Here is a 16,355-nt window from a genome sequence, read left to right on the forward strand (position 1 = left end):
TCCTCACGATTTAATGCATGGAAGGAAGGCCACGGTCCTATACAGTGGCTTGTGAAAGTATTCACCACTCGCCCATTCTTCAAGGCAAAACTGCTCCAGCTCCTTCAAGTTGGATGGGTTCCACTGGTGTACAGCAATCTTTAAGTCACACCACAAATTCTCAATTGGATTGAGGTCTGGGCTTTGACTAGGCCATTCTAAGACATTTAAATGTTTTCCCTTAAACCACTCGAGTGTTGCTTTAGCAGTATGCTTAGGTTCATTGTCCTGCTGGAAGGTGAAATGAAATTCAAATAAAAATGCATTTAAATTACAGGTTGTAATGCAACAAAATAGTTAAAACGCCAAGGGGGATGAATACRTTTGCAAGACACTGTATGTGTTTGTCCTCTCTATCTCCTTGTGTCTGATATATGCTTGATTGTGTGTGGGTCTGCCAGCCTCTCTCTCCCTGCTGGTGCTCGATATATGGGATTCTATTCAGTCAGAGAAGTGAATCCATTAATGGGGAGAGTGGAGGGATAATCAGTGCTCTGGATGGCCCCTTTCTTCTCACAGAGGACCAGAGGAGGACGCCTGCCCTTAATTGTTATGGGGACCTGCGCTTCCACTGTGCCCGGAATGAAAAGTAGCTTTAATTAGAGATGGTGAGGCTAGACTCTGTGGGAGACTGGGGAGACTGATCCATTGCCACAGGAGAGGTGTCTCTCTGTAGTAGTACATCAATTCAAATGTACAGCACTTGGCTGCGTCCCAATTCAAATGGCCTATAGGCCTAGTGCAGTGGGCCCTGGTCAAAAYTAGCACGCTATATAGGGGAATAGGGTTGCCATTTGGGACACAGCTGCTAGATAACCTGCAATTTACGTGGTTTTGCAATCCTTGGTGCAATCTGGATATTGGCATGTTGAAGGGAAGTGATCATAACGAGGAGCCTTGTGATAATAGCCATTTAAACAGTAAATCAGTGATGAGGAATAACCTTGTGATAATAGCCATTTAAACAGTAAAACAGTGATTAGGAATAACCTTGTGAAAATAGCCATTTAAACAGTAAAACAGTGATTAGGAATAACCTTGTGATAATAGCCATTTAAACAGTAAAACAGTATGATAATAGCCATTTAAACAGTAAAACCGTATGATAATAGCCATTTAAACAGTAAAACAGTATGATAATAGCCATTTAAACAGTAAAACCATATGATAATAGCCATTTAAACAGTAAAACCGTATGATAATAGCCATTTAAACAGTAAAACAGTGATTAGGAGGAGGAGCCTTGTGATAATAGCATTTAAACAGTAAAACAATGATTAGGCAGAGAAGTTATGCTTCTAACTACAGTTATTGTGTGGTATTCAATCTTCAATCAACAGTGCCCAGTTTTTCAAAAGTTATCTGATCAGATTTTGGCATTCGGATACGATTAAAGTCATAGAAATAAAATGAAAAGAACCAGAGTCCCCATTCAAGAGAATGATGCCAAGGTGTATTCATTTTATTTCTATGCATTTAATCCTATCTGATTGCTGAAAACCGATCAGATAACTATAAAACTGGGCCCAGAGACTGCTGCATTAGCAACAAGCCCTGTGCTGATATTGTAGAGAATGACAAAATCCATATACGACTAGCTGTTCCATATACGACTAGCTGTTCCATATACGACTAGCTGTTCCATATACGACTAGCTGTTCCATATACGACTAGCTGTTCCATATATGACTAGCTGTTCCATATACGACTAGCTGTTCCATATACGACTAGCTGTTCCATATATGACTAGCTGTTCCATATAAGACATCCCTGCAAAATGACTGTTTACTAAAGTATGATTTCCTTTAGTATCATCCAGGGTTTTTTATATCTTAATACAGTATCTTTGTATGAAAACTGATATATGAAATTATTTGAAACGTAAAATGTATCTTATTTCAAGATATTTTTCWAGATATTTTACCTTAATCGTCACATTAAGATAAAATATATTGAAAGTTATTGAAATAAAATAAATGACTTGTAAAAAAAAATRGTCTGCAAATGATGCTAGATAATTTAGCTTTGGTGAGAAAAAACKCACAAGAAACTCAAATGTTAAGCTAATTATCACTCAGTATAAGATATMTAGTCTTGCTTAGATATCCCTTTTTTTGCAGTACAGTAATTATTCACTGTATTCAACAATGCATACTATATATAGCATATTATGGATTATGTTATGTTAATGAAGGATGGATGTTCTATATAACAAAATCATCCCAGCTCTTGGACAGATGTTATTTGATAACCACAATATGTTGACAGTTTCTTGTCTGTCTCAGTTGCTCTATCTATTTGACCCAGTTGTGATGCTCCATGGAATCACTCAGGGATACTATGGTATCCACCACATGCTCTCATGTTACATGACAGAAGAATGTGCGATGGCCTATTATTGCATCCATATGGAGTGGCCATGGCTGCATCCTAATTGGCACCCTAGCCCTAGGTAGTGAACTACTTTTGACCCGGGTCCACAGGGCTCTGGTCAAAAGTAGTGCGCTAGGGAATAGRGTGACACTCGGGATGGAGATTGTGTCCTAGATAAAGTTAAAACGCCATCTTCTCTGAGAAAATCACAACCCATTTCTTTCATGGATAGAGGATTTTTGATCAACCTTGAGCTCCATTAGGAAATCAATATTGTCCCAACGAAACAAGGTTGTATAGTATTTCAAATAGAGGAAAACAGCATTGGTGAGAAATAGGGCTCCAAATCCTTTAACCATCAAATATTAAACCAGCAACACGGCCCATGCAGTATCCCTGATCGGAGAGATTATGGGGTGAGATGGGAAATTAGAGAATGTCTTGTGAAGTGATTGGCTGTTCTTCSCAGCGAATGACCTCAAGTGCCATCTCTGCTGATATAAAGTGCACGATAAGTGCATCTCCCCTACATCTCTCTGATTAGATTATTAAATCAATCCCAGCCCTCCTATCAGGCCTTGCCCAGGCTATTTTTGTTAAATGGGTTACACAAGAACATCAAACTCTCTTCAATCAAACTCTGATGGGAGACGGTATATTGGCAAAAAAAATCGAAGTATCTTCAGTAGCAAGAATAACATATCCTCACAGGATTTCTCAATGATGTGAATCTGAAATACCAACCCTGATATCAATCATCCTTTTATATGTGCGATCACAGCTAGCGAATGTTTTTCTCTGTCCTTCTTGCAATGTGCATTACTCTCAACCCATCACCCATCTAGGATCATCTTGAGACGAGAACAAATCTGCACATCTTCCAGTTAAGTGCACAATGTTGCACAGCTCAACAGCCTTTCAGTGTGTTCTGTGAAAAGACTCCGATCAACCTCTAACCCACATGTTCTAAGTACTTTTGAGTGACATGCAATATGAAACTTAAAATTGAAAACTAATCGTGTGTGTGAGTGTGAGGGTTCAAGGGATTGCTCACAATTAAAAGGATTATTCAGACGGCTTTTTCAAATTGTTCCTTGTCACTGATCTAGCCGGGGCCAGGCCATAAATAGCCAATGCTATTGGCTATTTAGCATTTAGCAGACTCCCTTGCACCACAAAGCCAATGCTAGCTGTGTAATTGACTTGCTTTGATTCTGATGTCTGTGTGGTTAGAGTAAATCCCCATCCACAAGCAGATGTTTTATCCTAACACAGTCTGAATTGGACAGGAACAATAGGACAGACGAGGGTAACACTTTACAGTCTTCTTATTCCTGCTAATGAACATCTTACTGTGTATCTAGTCTTCCACAGTGTAACAAATATCATGATCACTGTTGCGCCACTGTACAACAACAGTTACACAGTAATAAGAACACAATAGGGTAATATAGTGACTCAATAAACAAGGACACAAATGTATCCTGTTAGGCCTGTGTAGCATGTTCTCTACTAAAAGTGCAGACTTAGTCAAGACCGTGTAAGGATGTCTGGCCTAATTTTAGCTGTGTCTGAAAATATAGCAATTAAATATCTCTAGCTCACAGCACAGAGCAGACGTTTTCCAGCCAAAGCTAACGCTTTGGTCTTTTCACAGAAAAGTATCTAAGTAGCCTATTCCTCATAATGAGGGGAAGAATATGTCACCCCATAGTCATTATACGACTGAATGCTGCAGTTTGCTTTTCTTCTTCTTCTTCTTCTTCTTCTTCTTCAAATCAAAACAATTCAAATCAAATCAAGCTTTATTTATACAGCATATTTCAGACACGGAATGCAACACAATGTGGTTTACAGGGGGAAAAAACACGAATAAAAAGCAATGAAAATAAAAGCTGAAATATTTACTGCACAACAAACATAAGATAAATAATCTTATTTTTTTTAATTTTTTTTTCTTCTAAATTTTATCCCCTTTTCTCCCCAATTTTCGTGGTATCCAATCGCTAGTAATTACTATCTTGTCTCATCGCTACAACTCCCGTACGGGCTCGGGAGAGACGAAGGTCGAAAGTCATGCGTCCTCCGAAGCACAACCCAACCAAGCCGCACTGCTTCTTAACACAGCGCGCCTCCAACCCGGAAGCCAGCCGCACCAATGTGTCGGAGGAAACACCGTGCACCCGCCCCCCTCGGTTAGCGCGCACTGCGCCCGGCCCGCCACAGGAGTCGCTGGAGCGCGATGAGACAAGGATATCCCTACCGGCCAAACCCTCCCTAACCCGGACGACGCTAAGCCAATTGTGCGTCGCCCCACGGACCTCCCGGTCGCAGCCGGCTGCGACAGAGCCTGGGCGCGAACCCAGACTCTGGTGGCGCAGCATAGCACCTGTCTCTTATACACATCTAGATGTGTATAAGAGACAGTTCCAAGACATTTAAATGTTTTCCCTTAAACCATTCGAGTGTTGCTTTAGCAGTATGCTTAGGTTCATTGTCCTGCTGGAAGGTGAACCTCCGCCCCAGTTTCAAATCTCTGGAAGACTGAAACAGGTTTCCCTCAAGAATTTCCCTGTATTTAGCGCCATCTACCATGCTTCACTGTGGGGACTGTCTCTTATACACATCTAGATGTGTATAAGAGACAGTAACTATTCACCCCCCCAAAGTCAATACTTTGTAGAGCCACCTTTTCCAGCAATTACAGCTGCAAGTCTCTTGGGGTATGTCTCTATAAGCTTGGCACATCTAGCCACTGGGATTTTTGCCCATTCTTCAAGGCAAAACTGCTCCAGCTCCTTCAAGTTGGATGGGTTCCACTGGTGTACAGCAATCTTTAAGTCATACCACAGATTCTCAACTGGATTGAAGTCTGGGCTTTGACTAGGCCATTCCAAGACATTTAAATGTTTTCCCTTAAACCARTCGAGTGTTGCTTTAGCAGTATGCTTAGGTTCATTGTCCTGCTGGAAGGTGAACCTCCGCCCCAGTTTCAAATCTCTGGAAGACTGAAACAGGTTTCCCTCAAGAATTTCCCTGTATTTAGCGCCATCRACCATGCTTCACTGTGGGGATGTTGTTCTCGGGGTGATGAGAGGTGTTGGGTTTGCGCCAGACATAGCGTTTCCCTTGATGGCCCAAAAGCTCAATTTTAGTCTCATRTGATCAGAGTACCTTCTTCCATATGTTTGGGGAGTCTCCCACATGCCATKTTTTTCTTTAAGCAATGGCTTTTTTTCTGGCCATTGTTCTGTAAAGCCCACCTCTGTGGAGTGTACGGCTTAAAGTGGTCCTATGGACAGATACTCCAATCTCCGCTGTGGAGTTTTGCAGCTCCTTCAGGGTTATCTTTGGTCTCTTTGTTGCCTCTGATTAATGCCCTCTTTGCCTGGTCCATGAGTTTTGGTGGGCGGCCCTCTCTTGGCAGGTTTGTTGTGGTGCCATATTCTTTCCATTTTTTAATAATGGATTTAATGGTGCTCCGTGGGATGTTCAAAGTTTCGGATATTTTTTTATAACCCAACCCTGATCTGTACTTCTCCACAACTTTGTCCCTGACCTGTTTGGAGAGCTCCTTGGTCTTCATGGTGCCGCTTGCTTGGTGGTGCCCCTTGCTTCGTTGTGTTGCAGACTCTGGGGCCTTTCAGAACAGGTGTATGTATACTGAGATCATGTAACAGATCACGTGACACTTAGATTGCACACAGGGGAGCTTTATTTAACTAATTATGTGACTTCTGAAGGTAATTGGTTGCACCAGATCTTATTTGGGGGCTTCATAGCAAAGGGGGTGAATAGATATTCATGCAACACATAACATGTCCATTACATGAAATCCAAATAAAAATCCATTTAAATTACAGGTTGTAATGCAACAAAATAGGAACAACACTAAGGGGGATGAATACTTTTGCAAGAAACTGTATGTTGGTGTTAGGCAGCCCCAGGCTCTGTGCTGTTTTTAGAATGTGCTCATTTGTACTATAAAGAGGTGTATGGAAAGCCGTGTTAACATACTGTACATTCATAGAATGTTTTATACCAATAATAGTATTTTTTATATAAAAATGGATTATCGATATCAACACATTAACACATTAATTGCACTATAACGACAAGCGGATAAGAGGGAATCCGTAATTTTGATTAAGACAATGAGCGAGCGACGACGGACGTAGTCAATATAACTATTTGTTCTGCACTTTTGAAATGTACAGCGACAGAAGTRAGAACCGTAGGATAAATAAAGGGGCTATATGAACAGACAATGAAAACTCTTACGATATTCGATGATTACATTTCTCTAAAATAGGTTATAGGCACCACCAAGTTAGAACAGCAGGTAAAATGAATAGTTGAAAATAGACCAAATTATTAGGGTGAGGCACATGGGCTACTAACAGCTTACTACACAACATACACTTAGTATTACTTTCTTAGCTACAGTATACATATCTTCTTGGCATATTACATAATTTATGCAGCAGCATACAAGACATGTTTGTGCTGTGCTCACTTGAACAGGAAGGTGGCGGCGGCGGTTTTTCGTCTGAAAATTTTGTCATCATACTTTGTCATCAAAGTCTGGCATTCTCTGGATTTATGGTGCTTTCAAGACAACTGGGAACTCGGGGTAAAAAAAGGTTGAATCATGATGACGTCAGTAATCTTCAGGTTGTAGCTCAAGAAAGAGGCCCGAGTTCCCGATTTACAATTCCGAGTTGGATGAAAGATCAAAAGGTATTTTCCCAGTCGTAGCTTGTTTTTCCAGAGTACCCAGTTGTCTTGAACTCACTAAAGTCTGATTTTGCAGTTCCGAGTTAACAGTTGTTTTGAGCGCGGCACAAATCATGCTTCATTGACAGCATGGCCAATGTTGAATGTTTATAATTTTAAACTTGGAAAAGAGACCCTTAATCTTAGACTTGGGACCACACAGCCACTCCACTAAATAGCAGGCTAGTGATTGCTTTGCAATGCTTGCAGTTAGCCACTGATTCCTTCCAAACCACTCATTGTTGAATTTGAGATTTCCAACTTGTTGTGTAATGTTATTGTCCAATGGCRGATGAGCACCGATACGTTTTATCTGTAATTTCTCTTCATTATTTCTATTCATATTATGACAAGGATTAAAAGCATTCGCCAGTAGATTGTCGACTTGATTCATGATGATGACTGCTAGTTAAGAATTTGAAAGTATGTCCAATCAAAGCTACTGTAGATATAACGTGATTTGATGTCATTTTATCTGTGTCCAATGACCTTGATCCTTCTTGGATGGGCACTTCTAATGTAACTCTATGGCAGCACTCAAGGGGCTAGAATTTTAGAGCTCTACCCTTAGACTTGGCGGTGACGTAGTGTCCCCATGAGTGACAGAACACAGACCCAATCCCAGCGCAACGCTCCATATTTTCTGCTGGCTTGCCCCACCACCACAGAAAGTACTGAACTAGGCTGAAACACCTGCATTTTGGAGCTGCCTGACTCAAGAAAACAAAAAAGAGACCATGTTTGTATTCGGCATTATTAACTCAAATAATCAAATTTTTTTTGCAAACTCTCAGAGAAATAAGTATACTGCTAGGTTTTACACAGTATAATGAAACAAATAACTACAGTATTAATAAAGAAATTTACAGATGATACATTTGTGACATCAATATAAAAAACATTTGTATTTTTATTCCTCAGTACATCAATATCAGATCTGTATGTAAAACATTTACATTTCACATTTTAGTCAAGAAGATGCTCTTATACAGAGCAACTTACCGTAAGTGCATTCATCTTAAGATAGCTAGCTGAGACACATGTCACAGTCAAATATACAGGATATGAACATTCCATTCCAGCTATATATGAACATTCCATTCCACTTTAACTTTAACGTCTCTTTTTCTGAATAGCTTTTATTTTCCAAAGGGTTGTACAGTATATATGGCAGTTTGGCTCTGTGTGTGGTGGTGCCAGTTTGCGTGTGTGCATGTGTGTGCATGTGTGTGTGCCTGTGCGTGTCTGTGTTTGCGTGCACTAGTCTGTGTGTGCATGCCTGCATACCTATGTGCGTGTGTGGTGTGTGTAACGGGGGGTGATATGAGCAGTGCATCAGTTTTGCATAGTGACTTGTGTTCCCTCTATGTTCTCCGCCTCTGGGGAACAACAGTTTGCAATGAGTTTCAGCAGGTGGTGTTGTCTGCATAACCTGTTACTCTTTTCAGATTATGAAAGATATCCGCAGCTCTTGCGAGGAAGAAAAGCAATCTGGGAATAAAAGTGGAAGGGATGGGGTTGAGGGGGGTGAGGCACTGGCATGTTAGTGGAGGTGACCGAGAGTAATAGAGAGTGGAAGAGATATCAATCATTGTCCCCCAAGACCAAGTACATGTAGAGATCAGGGCCTGTATTTGTCAAGCGCCTCAGAGTATAGTGCTGATCTAGGATCAGGTCCTCCCTGTCCATTATGATCTAAAAGGTTCTTAGTCGCTGAATACACTCCCAGGMCTGCTTTCCAGTTAGCTAATAGCTACAGTGTGACTGGAGAGAAAGAGACATTCCACKGAGTTTTTTCATATCCTAATGTATCCTTGTTAAATCCCAGACATTACAGAGGGTTTGCTTGAATTTAAAATGTAAATGCATTCAGTGTATCGTATGTATTCTATAACACAATTGAGGAATGGGTCCATTTTCTTACATCAGATAGCACATAAATTCCGCCTGCACTGATCTGTCTCGTATCTCGCAAAAGGTAATGAGATAGCTCGAAAGTAGTCCGGCTACAATGGGCAGCCATAACATTTGACATTGCCTTATGAACCAAATTTCATCCTCAAATCATCCAAATTAATATAAGATAAAACAATAGATCCATAATTGATTGTGATTTTTGTTGTTGTTCAGGAAGTCGTAGTCGTTCAATTTTACATCTAGCTAAGAAGTTTGGTGCTTGACGGAGCAGTATTTCTGGAGTTTGACAATGAGCATGACAACTAGCTTAAATTTGTCCATTAGCTTGCTAATGTAGCTCTAAACTAGTCACTTTGTATGAAATTAATAGGAAGCTAACCTAGTGCACACACTCTATGCTGAACACCAACTGCTTCCTCCATAAGCTAGCTAGCTAGTACACTGTTTTAGTAACATTATTTTATCACAATGAATGAGTTTTGAAGAAGAGCTAGCCCTGCCTGTTGTGCCGCGAGTCATGTATACAGTCGGTCAGTAGTCTCCTCTCAGCTCAGCTGCTGCTGCCCTTAGCTGCTGCTGTGCTTACGCGCTTATTTGACCCCTACGTTAGCAACGATCACGGAGAAACATGCTGATCTATGGACTGATTTCTGATAACTGTCCCTCTTAATTTTGGGGTAGCATGTCTACAACTTCAGGTCAAGCTACTGTAAGCAAGCGGTTTATTTTTCAGTAAAGGTAGAGCTAGCTAGCTATGTTATAGGGTGTCCACCCACTCTGCACAGAGTTGGTGAAAATGCACAATCAAGACAAACATTATTAATGCTCTGAATTGTTTAGTGGAGTCTTTCTGTAACACATCATTACCATAATATGTTTTGTTGTCTAATGCATTCAATAGTAAGCACAGAGGTCTATTGACATAGCGATGCAGGTTTCTCGTAACAACTTTTGAGGATTTTACATTTTGTGGTCGTCGTCTTCAAAGWWGCTTCCCCGGGTCACAGAAAACTAAGTTAGCATGACACGAGCTAAAATAAATGTAAAAGGCTTTGAAAATGAAAAGCTTGGTATAAGCTCAGTGCTCCATTGACAGTTCACAGATATACGCTTGTTTTTGTGAGAACTCTTCGAAAAATAACAGGAATTTCAAATGAATATGAAAAGCGTATACTATAATATGAAAATACTACATCTCAAAATCGATATCTATCTTACCTCTATATTGTTTTATGTCTTGCGGATTCGAGGAGAAAGACCATGAGTTCAATGGGAAAGTGAGCCTGTCAAGTAGATTGTAGCCTTAATTCTTGCACAGAATCCAGCCTTGCTGACACAATGCAATTTTCCTGATTTAGACCACTCTGTCTCTATCATAATCCACTCAATGTAGGCAAGAGAAAAAACTCTTGCCTACATTGAGTGGATTATGATAGAGACAGAGTTTAACCAATGGTTTTCTTAGAGGATTATCTACACAATTAACATTATTTTACCAATTCGTCAAAAGATTTTTGATTGGACACCCTATATTTTAGTAAGCTAGRTAGCTAGAACAAGTTGGCTAAAGGGCTTCACACAGCCTACACAAGGTTTCCGTAATAAGTCTGACGGCGCTTCGTTTGCATAGCGCTCCTCATAGCTCTACGTACTTTTGTGCGAATTCAACATAGTTSAATCAGAGAGGAAGCAGCGAAGTGAGAGGGATAACTGGGCCCAAAATCGGTCTTTTCCAGCAGGTGCCTTAAAAAATATATACACATTTCCAACAGGTGGTGTAAAAATAAAATAATGCTCACCAAGCAAGAAGTTTTTTATTGGAAGTCAGTGAGAGAGTGTRGAATTTGGTAAYTAAAAATGTYATGGCTTATTTGCTACATGTGGCTTTTTTGATTGAACATAAGTTTCGTAACAATTAGGTTGTTAACAGTGTACTGATATAAGTAGGACACGTGCCATCCCAGCAACTTTGAGAAAAAATACAACTTTATATCGGAGTTGAACCTTCCCAGCTAGCAATGAGGATTCGGCCCTCTTCCAGGGGGGCGGAACTGAATGAATCGGCCCGGAATCGGGTGTCGGACTTGGCCCAGAATCAAAATGAATGACTGCCCAGAATCGGCCCAAGTACATCGGGACGTGTCCATCTAACGGAATTCAGCCAACTTTGCTGGCATCTTACCAGAATCCCCCCAGAAGCGGCCTGATGCAAATRTTTATTAATGAATGCAAAATTACCCGATTTAGTCATTTTAAATATTACTATTATACATTTTATACATACACAGTATACCCATCTACAAAAAAATATTTCTGTTGGAGGAAACACCATACACCTGGTGACCATGTCAGCGTGCATGTGCCTGYCCCGCCACAGGAGTCACTACAGCTCGATGGGWCAAGGACATCCCGGCCAGCCAAACCTTCCCCTAAATCGGATGACGRMGGGCCAATTGGGCGTCGCCTCATGGGTCTCGCATCTGTAGTAACGCAGTTGCACTGGCGATGCAGGTCTTAAGACATGAGGCTCCAACCACAAAGTTTTTAATGCTTATCAATTGCCTTGCACAAAGTATCAAAATTCTAATATACTACTTAAACAGGAATCTTAAAGAATTGAATGTAAATGTTAATTGTATTTTTTGATCACAATGAGAAAATATGGAAAAATAAATAAATAATGAAATGTTAATTATATAAAGCAGCCCCAATCGTCCCGAGCCCCAAGTAWTACATTTGGGCCAGATAATTCTCACTAGAATCGGTCCGAGCCCCAAGTAATACATTTGGGCCAGATAACTCACACCGGAATCGGCCTYAGCTCAATCCCCGCATCCTAGCCATAAGTAATACTGCRGAACACGACCCAGACTCYGGCCACATGTCGTCCGCCGAGTCTGACTCTCAGCGGAGTGCCCCGACTCTCCGACCGAATCCGCCCAGACCCACTGTGCTAGCTGGGTTGTCGTCACTAGTTACCACAGCCACAAAGTTATAAACCCTGCCTATTTCTACAATGTCTCCTGTTAAAATGTCTCCACACTGCTAACCTTATGTCTAACCCTYACCTTAAACGAAGATTTAAAAGCACATTTTAGTTTTCATGAATTTTTATGATATACTGTTTTGACTTTGTGGCTGTGGTAACTAGTGGAAATCGTTATGACTGTTGTTCACACGCGTATCTGCCCTCTTATTGGCTAGAATGGTCCTCCWCCCGACTGTCTTCCATTTTTGAAGACGTTTATTTTCATTGTTAGAGCGGCCACTAGTAAATATAATGGATAATATTTTGTTGAGGGATGAGCATTGCGTGGGAGTGAGGTGATCTGACGTAAGACAATGGAATGGATGAGACTGATGGTGGATGTATAGCTTGTAAATATCTATCACGATCATTACAAAACGTGTAGCAGATGAAAAACGATTTGTGGTCAAACCAGAAAAAAACATCAGTGATARATTTAGCTTAATGTGTAGTGACTTATACCATGGCGTTGTTGAATACTTGTTTCTGATTGGCTTGAAGGGAATTCTAGAGCATGCGTTATTTCCTTAAAACGCATGGTAGATTTCAATGGCTATAGTTCATTCTTACATGTTATATGTTTGAGCTGCTTTTGAAAACAAAAGTCGAATTGAAAACATTATTGTCATTGTTGAATTCGATTGTCATAATAGCAAGCTAGGACAGATGGTTTGGTTAGCTAAACTGACAAATATGTTTGTTTGGTTACCACAGCAACTACTGTAACTATCTTGTAAACTTGGTAGCTACTTCAGTGGATGTTGAACACATTTCTACCGGCAAATGAACACATTTTGCATAGCCCCTCATTCATTATTCATTACTTATGCAAAATATTTTCATAACTAACCCAAGATAGTTCATCTGTGTCYTTTACAGTGTTAGCAAATGAAGCATAGTGGACAGAACACGCAAGGAGAAGGGCAAAGCCAAGAACGAGCTTGTAAGATCCTATTGGCACYTTGTAGCATGTATTTGCATATCCCATTAGGGAACACATCCTCTGTGAAGTGCAAGTATGCACAAACTCAATTCGACCTTGCTCTCCTTCTGAACAAGGCAAGTCTATAAACTTAGTGCACCAGGCCTGCCAACTTTTGAAGAAAGCTTGGAGTGAGATTTGCTATGTGAATTTCATTGCCCCCTGGCACTACCCCTAGACACATATTTTACTTTTTTWAAACTCATTTCCTGCAATTCTACTGTTGACATGGCTTAGGCCCATGACCAGGGTGGAACATTTTAAAATTAAAACTACACCAAGGCTCTGCACAGGACATTTTAATATTAATGGCTAATGGCAGTTYGTAACCAAATTATATATCCTTGTCCATAGACTGCTTTCAAGGTAAGGTCACAAACATTTTGTATTTTGTAATTTGGGTGAACTATGTCTTTAAAAATAGGGATGGAAGAAATTCAGCTTGTTCTCCTTGAGGGTTGGCCACCCCTAATCTATGTTTCCCAAGTGCTGAGTGTTTGAAAATGTTCTTGTTATAACAATTAATTTCTCAAAAATATAATGATTATCAATATTCAGGTGGTTTATGACTACTAGTTGAAGATCCTTGRCATCATCTTACTCTACATAGACAAAATATGATGCGTTGTGAGTCCCCCTAAAATATCAGAAAAAATATATTTGATTCCTGGAGCATTTAATATTCAATGCCTATTTGTAGGACTTATACAAAACTGTCCATGAATGGCTGCAAATACATGAATGGCTGCAAAGCGTCATCTAATACATTTTCAAAGGCACAAGTATCAGATTTCAAATACAGTGCATTCGGGAAGTATTCAGACCCCTTCCACGTTTCCACATTTTGTTACGTTACAGTCTTATTCTAAAATTGTTAAATAAAAACATTTCCCTCATCAATCTACACATGTCACGACTTCCGCCGAAGTCGGCTCCTCTCCTTGTTCGGGCGGCGTTCGGCGGTCGACGTCACCGGCTTTCTAGCCATCACCACTCCATTTTTCATGTATCCATTTGRTTTGTCTTGTTCCCTGCACATCTGGTTTTCATTCCCCAATCAATCCATATGTATTTATTCCTCTCTTCCCCATCATGTCTTTGTGTAAGATTGTTTGTGTTACGTGTATTTTGGAATTGTGGATATTGTTACGCGCATTACTTTTTGTCTATGTTCCGTGTTTGGCCACATTTTATGTTACTTTGTGCTGTAATTTTGGACCGGAATAAAAAGTGTGCCTGTTCACTACACTCTGCTCTCCTGCACCTGACTTCGCCTCCAATACACACTCCTAACAACACATGATACCCCATAATGACAAAGTGAAAACAGGTTTTTTATTTTTTTATTTAACATTTTAGCAAATTTATTACAAATAAAAACCAGAAATACCTTAATTACATAAGTATTCAGACCCTTTGCTATGAGACTCTAAATTGAGCTCAAGTGCATCCTGCTTCCATTGATCATCCTTGAGAGGTTTCTACAACTTGATTCGAGTCCACCTGTGGTAAATTCAATTGATTGGAGATGATTTGGAAAGGCACACACCTGTCTATATAAGGTCCCACAGTTGACAGTGCATGTCAGAGCAAAATCCAAGCCACGAGGTCGAAGGAATTGTCCGTAGAGCTTCGAGACAGGATTGTGTCGAGGCACAGATCTGGSGAAGCCCGGCCAAACTGAGCAATCAGGGGAGAAGGGACTTGGTCAGGGAGGTGACCAAGAACCCAATGTTCAATCTGACTGAGCTCCAGAGTTCCTCTGTGCCGATGGGAGAACCTTCCAGAAGGACAACCATCTATGCAACACTCCACCAATCAGGCCTTTATGYTGGAGTGTGCAGACGAAAMCCACTCCTTAGTAAAAGGCACATGACAGCCCGTTTGGAGTTTGCCAAAAGGCACTTAAAGGACTCTCAGACCATGAGAAACAAGATTCTCTGGTCTGATGAAACTGTAAGGTTCTGCTTTTCTTTTCTTAGTCAACCTTTTGTTCTTTTTCTTTGTGTTCTGGAACGTAGCCCTGTCTTTCATTTTTGTTCATTGATTTCACCTGTGTTGGTTTCTCACCTGGTCTCATCAGCTCCCTATTTAGTTCAGTTCTTTCTTTCTGTTTGTATGGTTGTGAGGTATTGTTTGTTTTTGACTGCCTACCTGTGTTTGACCATTGCCTGCCTGTGACCACGATTCCTGCCTTGTGCGAAGGCTTACTAAACATCTGCTGCGCACTGCGCGTGTGAATCTACACATTTTTCTCCCTGAGTGTTCATTACAGAAACAAAGATTTCTAAAAACGTGTTTTTGCTTTGTCATTACGGGGTATTGTGTGTGGATTGATAAGTAAACATTTTTATTGCATCCATTTTGGAATAAGGCTGTAACATAACAACATTTGGAAAAAGTCAAGGGGTCTGAATACTTTCCGAAGGCACTGTATGTGATTACATTGGCAAAATTGTGAAGAAGTGGAATAATAAAATAAGTTTGAGGAATAACAGTAGTGTTCTTCCTGACAAGCACGGTAATTACCCTATATTTTAGCCCACTGTTAAGATTGAGAATTGTTCCCCAGATCAGACTAAATAAAGTAAATAGGTAATACAATCTCCTGAAGACAAGATGACATACATTTGCCCCTACARCCTAACCAAATACTMTGTCTATGTATTGTCCRCCRTTTAGAAACAAACTTACACTTTTGGGTTCACAATCTGTTTGACAAAAAAAAATTAGAGTTTCAATTCAGGTCACCCTACTGTACCAAACGTCTCCTGCTAAAACATTCTGTAGGTCTGTCTGCTGCCTTTTCGTTGTCACAGCCTACATGCCAATCACCAAACGAGGGGACTAATGCAAGTGTGGATTAAATCGACTTTAGTACATGCAGTCAATAGGCTGCATTCTACAATAGGGYTGAGAGTAATAGCAACCTAATTGTGTTGACAACATTGTACATGAAACAGCGCTAACGTGCTGCTCTTTGTACAGTTTTATACACTCAGCAGAGAACGTTCTCTCTCCATTCAACSCAAAGSTAATCTTAAGGGGCGTTTCTTTAAAACATGCATCCAATCTTCTTGATCCCTTACATATCTAGACCAATCATATGCTTCAATTGGTCGCGGTTCTCAGTGCTGTGGCAAGACAGGACAATGATAGAGGTTCTGCTCGTGATGTTAAATTGCAGGCGCATATGCTCCGATTTCAAAACGATTTGGAACACAGTTGAAAAGTTAACGC

General features: G+C 40.4%; 1 long non-coding RNA gene across 1 annotated transcript in view; it reads right to left on the reverse strand.

Annotated features, from left to right (window-relative positions):
- Positions 1-4,377: 4,377 nt before the first annotated feature.
- LOC139028818 (uncharacterized) overlaps positions 4,378-16,355 on the reverse strand; it is a 179,966-nt gene continuing 167,988 nt past the window's right edge. The window contains exon 2 of the long non-coding RNA XR_011481030.1: positions 4,378-4,801. This is a non-coding gene — a long non-coding RNA (uncharacterized lncRNA). The remainder of the gene's footprint in view (positions 4,802-16,355) is intronic.

The sequence above is a fragment of the Salvelinus sp. IW2-2015 genome, linkage group LG2, assembly GCF_002910315.2.
Source record: "Salvelinus sp. IW2-2015 linkage group LG2, ASM291031v2, whole genome shotgun sequence".
Taxonomy (NCBI): Eukaryota; Metazoa; Chordata; class Actinopteri; order Salmoniformes; family Salmonidae; genus Salvelinus; species Salvelinus sp. IW2-2015.